This window comes from Gastrolobium bilobum, unplaced genomic scaffold, assembly GCF_033153095.1.
Source record: "Gastrolobium bilobum isolate Gb01-03AN ecotype WA unplaced genomic scaffold, APGP_CSIRO_Gbil_v1 utg3603, whole genome shotgun sequence".
NCBI lineage: Eukaryota > Viridiplantae > Streptophyta > Magnoliopsida > Fabales > Fabaceae > Gastrolobium > Gastrolobium bilobum.
In genome coordinates this window covers 307,929-318,823 of record NW_026898167.1, presented here as the reverse complement: position 1 = coordinate 318,823, position 10,895 = coordinate 307,929, and positions in this window count along the sequence as shown.

Sequence of the window (10,895 nt, the reverse complement as noted above, 5' to 3'; positions counted from 1 at the left end):
TATTTTCATGTACTGCGTTCCAATACAAAATAACATCAACTTTTAATAATAATAATAATTATGAAATAAGCAAGGCATCCGCGTACCAAATTCTTTTTTTAAAACTATTCCAAACTAGCCTTGGAGCTAGACCCAAGCAGTGTTAAGGGGGCTTCCGCGCATTATGTGCCATTAAGGCATAGGATAGTGCTAACGAAACTAGAAACCCAATTCGCTTGGTAAGGTTGGTGTTGGGATAGATATGTATAGTCTTGTCACCTGTGTATTAATATTGGATCTATGTGCCTATTCATGGGAGAGATATATTAGAAATCAATGGATCACTGTATATAGGGGTGTGTAAAATAATCAAAAAATTGAACCGAACCGAACCATGAACTGTACCGAACCGCCCCTTAAAATAACCGGTTTTTAAAAATCAGTTCATGAACCGAACCGATTTTTAAAGAACCAGTTCATGAACCGAACCGGTTTAAGAACCGAACCATTTTCGAACCAAATTGATTTTTATAACTTTATTTTTTAAATTTTTAATTTTTTTTCTTTTCAAAAGAAGGTCAACTCGAACCGGTTCCGAACGTAACCGAACCAGTTTTGAACCGAACCAAACCACTTTCGAACCGAACAATTTAAACCAATTCGGTTCTGTTTTTCAAAAAATTCAGTTCGGTTCAATCCATGCACATCCCTAATTGTGCATTATAATAAACGACATAGCTAAAAGATGTGATATGTGCAATATAGAATGTGTGTACTTTATTGACTTAACCCCTTATTTATAGATGAGTTTCCTGGCGACAGGAGTGAATTTTTGGGCCTCTTAGAAATAAATATTGGAGGTACAGTTATTGATCCATTGCTGCCGTAATAGAATTAATATAATTAGGAAGATCTTTATTAGTCTTTTTTCGGCCTTATGTGAGTTTTTGTTAATTCTATAACAATTGGCGATGCAGTTATCCCGGAGGACCCGGACAAGCTTAAACAATATGCTATGGTTCATGGCAGAATCGTGACAAGCACTATCCCTAATGTCCTTCGTTTTTTTGGAGGCAGATCTATATAGAATAGCAAGCAAGCTATGGAAGGTTGTTTTTGCATATGCATTTAATTATGAAAGAACTTTCACCAAGAAAGGGGGAGATCTGATAGAAACATCACACATGCTTCGAATGAATTTTACTCACATATCAGAATATATTGTTAATAGAACTTTCTAGAATTGAGGCCTGAACCGTAAACAAAAGAAGTGGGTGAGGTCCGGGTCTTCAACCATTTTGATATTGTTTCTCATCTAGTTAACTTTTGGGCATGGATTCTGAGAGTAAGTAGCTTTTTCCTTATTTTATTTTTTTGGTAGTTAAAAGTTTAAGTGAAGTTAAATACTGGTATCACATTAGGGTTAGGGAATACCGACCTTTTTGAGGATTTTTGAGAGAAATTACATATTACCTACCAACAAAGTCCTGACATCAGATAGCGAGATTTGAATTCACACCTTTTTAGAATATGGACCAAATCCATAGCCAAGTGTTGGTATTTTTGTTGGCAGCTTTTTCCTTATTGATATGATTGACTGGTTCAAATTAGGAATGCTACAATTGGAGATTTATAAAATCATTGGTAAATTTTGTTTTTTTGTTTTAATTCTACTGTGCTTGTCTCGCATACTCAAGTTTATATATGATGTTAAAATAGGCGAGAGAAAAAAAATTACTATTCAATTAAGAATAAAAAAGTGCATATTTTTCTTATTGTTAATCATATTTTATTATTTAGCTAAATTTTTTTTCAAATGAATTTTTTTCTTTATTTAACATTATTGAGTTGTAATGAACTTTTCGTATATATTCAAATTGGACCTCTAAAATATCTAACCCTGCTTAATTGGATTTAGTTCAGATTTGTAACGTGTAAACAATGGCCAAACATTGAATTGGGTTTAGGATGAAGCCCGCAAGGATTGTTATGTTATGTTCCATCACCTAATTTTACTCTATTCTTCCTTTTGACCATCTAATTTCTCTACTTATTTTATTTTCTATATATATTTGTATTTTTTTTCTCTCTTCTTTTCACATGATCCAATATGAGTTTCACATACTTTTATATATATATATATATATATATATATATATATATATTTATATATATATATATATGTATGAAATAAAATTATCTCCTATAAATTCATAACAAACATTAAATCCTTTAATTGTTGAGCTAAATTTTTCTCAAATGAATTTTTTCTTTATGTAACATTATTGAATTGTAATGAACTTTTTGTGTATATTCAGATTAAACCTCTTTTTTTTTTTTGTAAATCAGATTAAACCTCTTAGAGTCTTAGTAAAGATACTCCAATATGGCCGAGCTAAACTAATCTAAGATATCTAACCCTGCTTAATTGGGTTTAATTTAAATTTGTAACTTGTAAATAAAGGCCAAACATTGAATTGGGTTTAGGATGAAGCGCGACAAAGATTGTTATATTATGTTCTATTACCCAATTTTAGTTTACTCTCTCTTCTGGCAGTCTAATTTTACTATTTATTTGATCAAAAATAAATATTTAAAAACAATAATTTAATCATTTTCCATCCATGTTATTTGACATGTACCTAATTTCAAATAAAGTAACCTTTAAAAATGAGCAAATCAAAATATATTCCTTTAAATTTTAATGGATGAAGATTATGATATATTTTAAATTAAATTATGACAAAAACAAATTTTCTTGTTCACTTTAAAAATAAATTTCACTTTGAAAGAGCCTTATTTTAAACAATGTAGGATAATATCTCAATACAAAATGTAAACTTAAAATGTTTTAGTAAATCATAACATTGATATGATAAATTTTTATTGTTAATGTACTTTTTAAAAGAAATGGTTTGATATATATGAAGGCGAGTCATGTAAAAGTCGGAAAATATTGCGTGTTTCATATAACAAATTTGAATACATCAATAATGTACTTACCTACTAAGTTAATGCAATTATTTCCAGGAGAGAATGAAATAGAGTTAAGCACGTAATAGTTTTCAGGAAATGTTTGATGAATTGTTGTGGTTGATAGATTAATTATGTAAATTTTAATTAAATTCTTAAATTATTCTTTTAAAATTGGCATATAATTACGTTTATTTTTAAAAATATTTCTGTCATCAAAATTAATTTCTTTAAAATATAAAAATGTTATTAAATTTATTATTTTTTTATCATTACTTTAATCTCAAATAATGTTGTGGCGATGCATGCAATGTTCACTCAAAGGCCTTCCAAGATGTATGTTGTTTTTATAGCTGGTTCTGTTTCTTTCTGTTGAAGTTTTTCCCCTTTATCTAAATCCTTTAAATTCTACGTTTTTGGTAGATACTAAATCTGCAAGTAACACTGCACTATAGCATCAGAAGTTGAACTATTATATACAAAGATGTCTCCCCATATCACCCTATACTCTGTAGGATATTTCAGCTTAAACAGATGTGGGAGGGATAATTATCTTTCCATTGTTTGTCTACTAGTAAGGACTAACAGACTCTTCAGAAATATTGATATGATATTTATTTTAGCTTGAGAAGGATGAATATGTTAGGTTAATCTTTAATTTAAATAAAAGAAAATAGAAATATGAAATGTTTTGTTTTGGTTTTTTGGTGTGTCCCTAGGCATATGTTAGTGGACATTTAATATGTTTAGATTTCCTATGTTAGTCTTTATTATTCTTAATCATTTGTTGTTGCTTATAAAAAGCACATTGTAACTCTTGAAAAGTGGCTTGGTAGAATCAGTAATACAATAGAGGTATATTCTGAGAATTGTGTGTGTATCTTGTGTGAGAGATAAAACACCATTAGAGGACCTGTTAAATATCAAATTGGTATCAGAGCTTGATATCAATGGAAGGTGTGAGTAATGGTCTGCCGGTGCCCCGCCTGAAAAAGGGCAATTATGAGAATTGGAGCATCCAAATGAAGGCTCTTCTAAGAGCCTATGACAGTTGGGGGTTACTGCAAAATGGGTTCGTAGAACCTGAAATAACAGAAGGATATTCAGCAAATCAACTCAAGCAGTTGAGTGCGACGAGGACAAAGGATGCAGCAGCACTCTTTATGATGTTTCAAGCTGTTGAAGAAAGCGGTGGTCTTGAGAAGATTGGAGGCGCAACAACGGCTAAGGAGACCTGGGACATATTGGAGACGGTCTACCGAGATGCTGACCGTGTGAAGCAGGTCAGACTTCAAACTCTTCGAGGAGAGTTGGAGGGGATGAAAATGAAGGAGACCGAAGGAGTGTCGGACTTCATCACCCGGGTTCAGACTGTTGTGAACCAGTTGAAGCGGAATGGAGAGGCGTTGGCCGACTCCAGAGTAGTAGAAAAGATTCTGAGGTCGTTGACAGACAACTTCGAGAACGTGGTGTGTGCAATCGAGGAGTCCAAGGACTTGTCTACGCTCTCTATTGACGAGCTAGCAGGTTCCCTTGAGGCGCATGAGCAGCGCAAGAAGAAGAACAAGGAGGAGTCGCTGGAGCAAGCACTCCAGACAAAAGCAACCATTAAGGATGAGAAGGCGCTCTATTCTCATAACGTCCGAGGTAGAGGTCGTGGACGAGCCGAGGAAAAGGACGTGGCCGAGGTGGAAGAGGCCGATGGTCAAATCAAAGTAATGTAGAGTGTTATAAGTGTGGTAAGTATGGCCATTATTCAAAGGACTGCAACTCGGACAGATGCTACAACTGTGGCCGAGTTGGGCATTTCGCGAAGGATTGCCGAGATGAAAGGAGAGTTGACGGGATGTCAAACTTTCCTGCGGAAGGAGAAATAAAAGATGAAGGAGTTCTGATGTTAGCACATGGTGAAATGAGTTTGAAGAGTGGGATGGAGTGGTACTTGGATACTGGTGCCAATAATCTCCGTTACACGGACACACGAATTTTTTTCAAATTTACGTGTCGGACACGTGTCCGACACGGACACGCTCGGACACGCGGTCAACATTTGGGGACACGCTCGGACACGTTTTTTTATTTTTTATTTTTTATTTATTTATTTTTAAATCTTAATTTTATTTTGTTAACTAAATATAAAAGAAATAATTTATAAATTAATTTTTTTCTGTTATAAAATTTGACATTAAAAATTAACAAACTACGAAAAATTATTTATATTTATATTTATGTTATGAAATTTAAATATTTAATTGGTTATATGACTTATTATGGACTCTTATATGTATTAAATATAATCATATTATATATATTAAAAAATTTATTTAATATCAAAATGTGTCCCAACGTGTCCAAATATGACATTTTTTAGAATTAACGTGTCGGCGTGTCGTGTCGTGTCCCGTGTCCATGTTCGTGCATCATAGCCAATAATCACATGAGTGGTTACAAACATTTGTTCAAAGAACTGAGGACGGTGGAAGCTGGACATGTCTCTTTTGGAGACGCGTCCAAAATTGATGTAAAGGGCCGAGGTACGATCCGTTTCTTGCAAAAGGATGGACGAGTTGGTATGATTCGAGACGTTTATTACGTGCCTGAGCTCAAAAGCAATATTCTGAGCGTTGGACAGTTGATGGAAAAGGGCTACTCGGTTCTAATGACAGACCGAGTCCTACTATTCAAAGATAAGTATGGGCGGTTAATAGCCCGAGTTCAGATGGAAAAGAACAGAATGTACAAGCTGAGTCTGAGGAGCACGGAGGTCTGCTGTCTGCAAGCCGGGGTAGAAGATAAGATGTATTTGTGGCATAGACGGCTTGGACACCTTTATTATGGTGGTCTGACCGAGATGATGAAGAAGAACATGGTGGTGGGACTGCTGAAGATAAACTCTGAAGGAAAGTTTTGTGAGAACTACGTATTAGGAAAACATTCAAGGAGCCCATTCCAAAGGAGGACGAGATACCGGGCTAAGCAGCCTCTGGAACTTATTCATACCGACCTGTGTGGACCCATAACTCCGGGTTCCTTCAGTAGAAAAAGGTATTTTGTCTCATCTATTGATGACTTTAGTCGTAAGACTTGGGATTATTTTCTGAAAGAAAAATCCGAGGTGCTGGATACCTTTAAGAGGTTTAAAGTGATGATTGAAAATACAACTAGAAGATACATCAAATCGGTACGTTCAGACCGAGGTGGGGAGTATGTGTCAATAACATTCAAGAAGTATTGTGAAGAACACGGGATAAGGCGGTTTCTGACCGCGCCATACTCACCCCAGCAAAATGGAGTAGCTGAGAGAAAGAACCGGACTATCTTGGATATGGTCCGATCCATGTTGAAGACAAAGAACATGCCAAAGGAGTTCTGGGGAGAAGCCGTACAATGTGCAGTGTACGTGCAGAACCGATGTGCTCATTCGAGTCTGAATGATAAAACCCCGCAGGAAGCGTGGAGTGGTTTGAAGCCCTCAGTGGGTCATTTTAAAATTTTTGGGAGTGGTGCGTATGCACACATACCAGATCAGTTGAGGACGAAGCTTGAAGACAAAAGTAAAAAGTTCGTGTTCATTGGTTATGATGAGAAGACGAAGGGGTACAAGTTGCTGGACCCCGTTAGTAAAAGGGTGTTGGTGTGGATGGGACTGGAGTAGTCCATCCGGGGTCAATGTGGAACCCGGACACATATCAATTGAGGTCGGACAACATTCGACCCGAATTCCAGAGAATCCGAATGACTCTGATAGTGATGAAGAGCAAAGACAACCGAGATTGAGAAGCCTACAAGATTTGTATAACTCAACCAATGAAGCACACCTGGTATGTCTGTTAGCAGATTCTGAGGAGTTGAGCTTCGAGGAAGCTGTCCGAGATGAGAAATGGAAATCTGCCATGGAGGAAGAAATGAAGGCGATAGAAAATAACAAGACATGGGAGTTAGCCGTGCTACCAAAGGGAAGTAGGCCAATTGGTGTAAAATGGGTCTACAAGAAGAAAATGAATGCTAAAGGGGAGATAGAGAGATTCAAAGCCCGACTAGTGGTGAAAGGGTATAAGCAGAAGGCTAGAGTAGACTATGACGAGGTATTTGCACCCGTGGCAAGAATGGAGACAATACGACTGTTGATTTCTCAAGCAGCCCAATTTGGATGGCCGATCTATCAGATGGACGCGAAGTCGGCATTTTTGAATGGAGTACTCGAGGAAGAGGTGTATCTCGAACAACCTCCGGGGTTCATGAAAGTCGGAGAAGAAAGAAAAGTGTTGAGATTAAAGAAAGCCTTATATGGTTTGAAGCAGGCCCCAAGAGCCTGGAACACGAGGATTGATAATTACTTTAAGAATGATGGATTTAAGTAGTGTCCGTATGAACATGCTCTCTATATAAAGAAGAAGGAAGGTAAAATTTTACTTGTTGCCTTATATATTGATGATTTAATTTTTCTGGGTAATGATGAAGGAAGGATAAAAGACTTCAAGAAGAGAATGACGGAATAATTCGAGATGACGGATCTCGGTCTAATGAGATACTTCCTTGGTCTGGAAGTGAGACAAGACAAATCCGAGATCTTTGTATCTCAAGAAGCTTATGCAAAAGATATTCTGAAAAGGTTCAAAATGATAGACTGCAACCTGGTTTTAACGTCAATGGAACCCGGTTTGAAACTCTCGAAGTATGATGGAGGAGAAAAGGTAGATCCGAGTATTTATCGTAGTCTAGTTGGAAGTCTGAGATATTTGACATGTACAAGGCCGGATCTGTGTCTAAGTGTTGGGATCATAAGTCGGTTTATGGAAGACCCGGGGTACACTCACTGGAAGGCGGCTAAGAGAATTCTGAGATATGTGAAGGGAACAATCTCACAAGGACTTCATTACTCGAAGTCGGACAAATACAAACTGACGGGTTATTCAGACAGTGATTGCTGCGGAGATGTTGATGATAGGAAGAGCACGGCTGGCTATGTGTTCTTCATGGGAAACACAGTGTTTACTTGGGTGTCGAAGAAGGAACCCATTGTGACCCTGTCTACATGTGAAGCCGAGTATGTTGCGACATCTTGGTGTGTTTGCCATGCAATATGGCTGAGGAATTTACTAAGCAAGCTGGAACAAAAGCAAGTCGGCCCAACCGAGATTCGAGTTGACAACAAGTCCGCGATCGAGTTAGCTAAGAACCCGGTTAATCATGAGCGGAGCAAATATATTGATGTTAAATTTCATTTCATCTGGGATCAAGTAAAAGAAGGAAAGGTGGAGCTCAGTCATGTGGCAAGCCGAGATCAAGTTGGTGACATCTTTACAAAACCACTGCCGACGTTGCTGTTAGAAAATTGTAAGAAGAATATGGGCATGAAGGACGGTAGAGATATTAAAGATTAAGGGGGAGTTTTGTTAGGTTAATCTTTAATTTAAATAAAAGAAAATAGAAATATGAAGGGTTTTGTTTTGGTTTTTTGGTGTGTCCCTAGGCATATGTTAGTGGACATTTAATATGTTTAGATTTTCTATGTTAGTCTTTATTATTCTTAATCATTTGCTGTTGCTTATAAAAAGCACATTGTAACTCTTGAAAAGTGGCTTGGTAGAATCAGTAATACAATAAAAGTATATTCTGAGAATTGTGTGTGTATCTTGTGTGAGAGATAAAACACCATTAGAGGACCTGTGAAATATCAGAATATAAGGGTGTTTAACTTTTTATAACGTATAATAGTTTTCTCATTACATTGTGCCCCTATGTAAAGAATTTCCATTGCATATGTGTTATATCTCAAGTAATATTATAATCTATTGTTAATGTCTACTTCGATTGATTGCAATTTTCTTTGAAGTTACTGTAATGTGTGGCTTGTCACTGTTCTTAGACTAATATGATAATTTCCTTAGAGAAGAAGCCACTTCTAAAAGTTAGGTTGTTGATTAGGGAGAGCCTCTACTGCAAATGAGAGCTTCATTTCTCATACCTAACTAATATGGGACTCAATCATCAATAGGGCACTCATATAAAACTAACTTATCCAAAATTGTTGTTCATATTTGTTGGTTTACATGTTTTCTAAGAGAATATTACTTACGTTGACGTTGTTCATTTGCTTGCAGTGCCTGAATAGTTATGGGAATGACATTAGCAAGTGCCAGTTTTACATGGATATGCTAGCAAAATGCAGAAGTAACTCCGGAGCCACATTAAGTGCATGAACATGCTTAATTTACTTTGCCTTGCTGTGGTATAGCTTTGGAGTTTGCAGTTGTGCCTAAATGTGTCTCATGGTTAGAACTGCATTTATGGTTTAAGTATTCCATTTTAATAATCCTTGTAGGACGAGCCCAAAAACTGGCGTGAAACCAGTATGAATTTATTGTTGTGTTTATACTTTTGGTTAAATAAAACTGGTTTGGTCCGAAATTGGTGCTGGAATAAATTTTTTGTGAATCTATTGGTGACTGAGTAAAGATGCTTAAATTACTTGTTGAACATGCATAGCACACCAGATGGTGCTGGTTTTGCGGTTGCCGAAAAACCAAGAAATTTGCGTAATATACACTAAGATTTTGATTAGCTAAAACTTGGGATTTTCCCGTCAAGGCTTATTAAACTCTCAGAAGTAAACCTTCGACTGAGAGTTGATTTCATGTGTAGTTTCTGTGACTATATAATTTAGAGAGAGTCCTATGAAGTATGAACCAATCATTTTTTGTGTAGGAGACACCAATTAGAAACGGAGTACCTTCGTCTGGGAATAAAATTCAGTGATGTTATGTTTGGATTAGGTTTTAATCTTTCCTGATTGCTGCATGGTGTGGTATACTTTGCCCACAGTTTGGCTGATGGGATATAAGCGATACCTTTTTTTAATCGACCTAACTTTTGATCAATGATACGTTGAGTTACTGTTAATCATCATTTTTGTGAATAGACATTTTGAATTTGATAGTAAAATGAAAACAATTAATCACCATCAATAATTCGCCTTGGGTAATTTGATTAGCAATTTAAATAGCTAGCTTTGGAGAGTAAAGTCTAGCAAATTAGTTATTGCTAATCATATATTGGAGAGATTAAATGAACTTTTATTTTTTTACAACGAAAGAAAAAAAGAGAGGACACTATGATATGGCCCAGCCCTTAAAAGTATATAAGAGCGACAAAAGGAGGAATAATTGGGCTAAAAGAGTTCAAGGCCCATATGCTGATTCAACACAATTACTTTGAATTTCCAAATTAACCCTTCAACAGAATGAAAGGCGAGTGGAAGTTATTTAAATAGTGGAGAAGGTGGCTGAGGGTGGTATGGAATTGCATACTTGGAATTGAGACTTTGGGAGAGAGTGAGGCCTCTTTAATTGCTTCACATTATCAATATCTTTTCTGCATTTTGTCTTTTGTTTTACATTTCTTTTGTAATTTTCTGTTTCTGTTTCACTGTTATACAAATTTGTAATTACTCTTCAAGTTCCCATATATATATATGAAAATACGATTTTATCGGCCAAATTCCTTGTTCTCTTTTGTTGATTCTTTATTTGAGTAGAGGTCTCTATCACAATATTTCTCCATCCAAAATACCATAGGATCATTGAAAAGAAAATATGGCTAAACAATCACACAAGAAAGGGGGGTGAATTGTGTGTTACTTCTTCTTTAAGAAACAATGAAAAATAAAACCTTTTATAAGAACTTCAACCAAAAACGAAATTCATAGAACATCAACATTTTTCCAATTCAAAAACAGAATCAAAACATATTACACAACACGTAATTCAGAGGTTTAACAACGGAATAAAAATTAGAAGGGAAAAAAAAGAGAAAATCAATATTATTCAAGACCCTTTTCAAGAAAATATTCAAAAGCGTAATCAAACAGAAATCTAATGATTCCCAGACCTTAAACAAATTCAATATAACATGTACAATCTAGAAAATAAGTTATAACCATC